Below are 4,665 nucleotides of genomic sequence, written 5' to 3'. Positions count from 1 at the left end.
AAAAGTCAAAAGAAGTCTTGGGTACAGCGTCAGGTAAAGCCCTGAAGTTAAAATACGAGTTACCTAACGCCCATGTATGCTAAAATAAAATATGCTTTAAAACGTCTTTTGTGTTGATCCAGGATATTACTGATGAAGTAATTTTAGGTTTACCATTTATCTCATTACTTTACCCCTTTCAGGTAGAATACGACGGAGTTACCTCAAGCCAATTAGGAGAAACGGTTAAATTTGAGTTTTTAACTAAGCCGGAGTTACACAGTCTTAAGTTACTACAAAAGTCAGCAGTTTCTAAGTCAGTCAAGTTAATCTAGAGTAAAACAAAACAAGTTAATTTTCTTTAAAAAGAAATTAAGTTTAAAAGAGTAGAACAACAGTTAGCTGACAAGTCATTACAGTCACAAATTAGTAAATTTGAAGAAAAGTTAAAAAATGAAGTTTGTTCTGATTTACCCAATGCCTTTTGGCACCGAAAGCAACATGTAGTTACTTTACCTTATGTCAAGTCATTTAGTGAAAAGAATATTCCAACCAAAGCTCGTCCAATTCAAATGAGCCAAGAATTAATGGAATTATGCAAAGCCGAAGTCACGGATCTAGTCAACAAAGGAATAGTTAGAAAAAGTAAGTCACCCTGGTCTTGTCCAGCTTTTTATGTCCAGAAAAATGCTGAGTTAGAAAGAGGAGCCCCGCGCCTAGTTATCAATTATAAACCCCTTAATTCAGTTTTAGAATGGATTAGATACCCAATTCCTAACAAAAGAGATTTAGTTAATAGGTTAGAAAAGGCAGTAATCTTTAGTAAATTTGATATGAAAAGTGGTTTTTGGCAAATCCAAGTTAAGGAGTCAGATAGATACAAGACTACATTTGTAACCCCTTTCGGTCATTACGAATGGAATGTTATGCCTTTTGGTTTAAAAAATGCGCCTAGTGAATTCCAGAACATAATGAACGAAATTTTTAATGATTACAGTCATTTTTCCATAGTTTATATAGATGATGTGCTAATCTTCTCTGAGTCAATTGAGCAACACTGGAAGCATTTACATAAGCTTTTACAGATAGTCAAAACTAATGGTTTAGTTATTTCAGCTAAGAAGATCAAGTTATTCCAGGTCAATGTCAGGTTTTTAGGTTTCAATATAAGTCAAAGTCAAATAAGCCCAATCAATCGAGTTATCCAATTTGCAGATAAGTTTCCTGATCAAATTCTAGAAAAAAGCCAGCTTCAGAGATTTTTAGGATCTTTGAATTATGTTTCTGATTTCTATCAAAATCTGAGAAAATTATGTAAGCCCCTGTTTGATCGTCTCCAGAGCAATCCTCCTACCTGGACTCCGAGTCATACAGAAATAGTTAAACAAATCAAAGTTCATGTCAAGTCACTTCCATGCCTAGGTATTCCTTCAGCTAATGCTTTTAAAATTGTTGAAACAGATGCCTCTGAAATAGGTTATGGTGGTATTCTAAAGCAGAAAATTAAGCCCGATTCCCCTGAGCAAATTGTTCGTTTTCATTCCGGAGTTTGGAGCCAATCTCAAATTAATTATAGTACTATTAAAAATGAAATTTTATCTATTGTATTATGCATAAGCAAATTTCAAGATGATTTATTAAATCAAAAATTTTTAGTCAGAGTTGATTGCAAGTCAGCAAAATATGTTTTAGAAAAAGATGTTAAAAATATAGATAGTAAGCAGATTTTTGCACGTTGGCAGGCCATTCTGAGTGTTTTTGATTTTGAGATAGAATTTTTGAGAGGTAGTGAAAACAGTATTCCTGATTTTCTTACAAGAGAGTTCCTGCAGGACAAACAAGCATAGCCATGTCAAGCAAAGAAAAAGAAAAAGAAAAGCAAAAAATGCAGTATACTCGTCCAAGCCAACCAAGTCCAAGTCAAGCCAGAGTCCTCCCAGCTACCTTGATGCCTATGCCAATTAAGCAAGAGTCATCTTCCCAACTTGTGCCCTTCCCCGGTTATTCTCCAATTCCAGTTAATAATAGGTTTAATCCCTTGAGCCAGTCTTCTTTACACCCTAATTATCAGTCAGTTTTAGTTTCCCAGTATGATCCTTTCACAGTTAACCCCTCTGTTTCAACTCCTTCTCAGAATCCAAGCCCAATTAAAAGGATAAATTATGCCGCCAGAAGCCATAGTCATCTTTTTGTTGTAGAGTCTTACCTTGAAGAATTAGTTGACACAGTTAGAATTGCCAGAAAGTTCTTTCCTCCAAATCTTCATTATTTTCCAAGCCATCCTTCAAAGTCAATTAAGTTTTACCGAGATATCCTCTATGAAACCCAGTCAATAGAAATTAGGCCAATCAAGGATAAGGAAACAGATGCCACTATTTATCATTCTCTTTACATACGCAATATTCTTACGCCTGAACAGTGGAGCAAAAACCCTTATGATCAGTTACCCCTCCAGACAGATCCCCAATTAGGCCTTACTTACAATTATGGTGATTATATTGATGCCTGGTATACTATTTTTTATCATCAGCACCCAGACTTCAGTCATTCATGGTTCCTCAATTTTGATGCCAAATTTAAGCCTCAATTCCCTTACTGGTTTCTCCAATGGTGGAATATTCATGGCCCTATTTGGGAAATCTTCCCAGTTGAGCTCCAACAGTCATTCAATTATTTTAGTCAGAAGTACAAGTTAACAAAGTCAGAAAAGTTCTTCCCTATGCTCCTTCATTTTGTTGCCAAGTACAAAGTTCCTTGGATCATGAGGTGGAATTACCAAGTTAATTGGGAAACAAGAGTTCTAAGCCGCCATTTTGCAGTTAAATGGTGGGGAAAAGTCAGGACTGATAACATAATATGCCAAGTTAATGCACAGTTCCCTCCTCTCCATGTACCAGCTAAGCCAGTCAATGATGCCTCCCCAAGCAGTTCTAATGCCTCTCTCAAAGGAAAGTCTAAAAAAGAGTTAACAGAATTAGCAGAACAGCTCCTTGCCCAAGTTTCTCAAATGCAGGATGAAGATGATAAAGATGCCAGTCCAAAGTCGGAGTCTTCTTCGAGCCAGATTCCTAGTCAACCCTTCAGTCAAAAGCCGAAGCCTAGATGGTCAAACTATGTGCCCGACAGTCAAGACCCTTATGATCTGAACGAAGACTAAGCCTTTCAGTTAAAGTAGCCGAAAGCAAGATTTAAAGCCAGTTAAAGCAAAAGTTGCCTCAAGAGTAAAAAGTTGCCCCGACATCTGAAAGTTAAAGTCTCTTCACCCAAAGACAAAACAAGTTTCACCTAAGTTAAAGTAGAAGTTAATCCAAAAGTTATGTTGTCCTCTTTTGTATGCCAAGTCTTTAAATAGAAGCCCCGAGTCATTTGTATCTTCAAGCTTTGTTTAGTAAACATTGTATTTTCTTTCAGTTTTCAAAGTTCTCTCAGAGTTATAGACCTGAGGCAACTACAATAGTTGTGAGTGAGAGTGGAGTGTGAGTGTCTGTTCGGTTCATTTTTACACATGATTTTTCATGTTATTCACCCACTATTTTGAGTTAGTTCTTGACATTTTATAGCTTTTTACTTCTTTTTTGTGTTTTAATAGGTTTTACCTTGGTTTGTATGAAAATGAGCTAAAAGTGCATTATTTGATATAAATTCTGTTTTTGTTCATTTTCGTAGGTCAACTTCGTGGCCTTGGATCAGCATGTTCCGGTCCTTGGATGAGGTGATGATCTTCATAAGACTTGTTCCAATGGATGTTAACTACAACATATCCAAATTTGAGCTCCATTGGACAAGTATTGCCTATCCAACCAATCCAGCATGTTACCACAGCTCTGGAAATCCGGATTTGGCCAGCTTTTACCTCCTTTGTGTCATCTTAATTTCTTGTTACCATAACTCTTGGTAACAAGGAATTACCTTTGCAAATGAGATATTTTCTGAAGCTTTTGGCATCTTTGTGAAGTCAAGGCTTCATCATGGCAAAGGGGACAAGGGCAAAGGCTTTAACTAAAGTATGAGTTTTATATTATATTTGTGAGCTGGAAATTGATGGGCAATGGAAAGTTAATTGCAATCTGAAGTGGGAGAGGTTTTGAACGTGGGTAGCCAATTCATTCCACATGCTACACAACTTGAGAGCAGCTTTTGGGGAGCTAAGAGCAAGGAAGGAGAAGGAGGTGCAGCCAAGGAAGAAAGGAGAAGACTTCCACCATTGAAGACTTCAAGCTTTCATCATTTCCAAATCTGTAAACTCTTTCTAATTTCATTTTGAATTTGTGTTTGAAATGATTATGAGCAACTAAACTCCATAGCTAGGGCTTAGGTTGAAGCCCTAAACATGATTACCTTTTTGTTTTGATGCTTGAGTGTATGAATTTCTAGATATTGTTGATGAATTCCAATTCACCAAATTAATCTATCCTTGATGTATGTTCTTCTTTGATTGATCACCTTTGAAAGCATGCTTCTTGAGATTGTTGGGATTATGTGTATCCTCATGTTATCCTAAGCAATAAATGGATGAAGTAAGAATCATCCATGTGAATTGGTTTCTTGAATACCTAATGTAAACACCATGCTATTAGGATTCTTGTGATGTTCATATTCTCTTTGAACTTAATGGGTTCTCCTTGTAATTGAATCGAAGTACGAACCATACCTAGGTTCGGTTATGAGGAGGGCACAAGTATTGTA

Source organism: Prunus avium, chromosome 6 (assembly GCF_965620075.1).
Source record: "Prunus avium chromosome 6, drPruAviu1.hap1.1, whole genome shotgun sequence".
Taxonomy (NCBI): Eukaryota; Viridiplantae; Streptophyta; class Magnoliopsida; order Rosales; family Rosaceae; genus Prunus; species Prunus avium.
The sequence above is the reverse complement of the archived record's forward strand: the minus strand, read 5'-3'. Positions refer to the sequence as shown.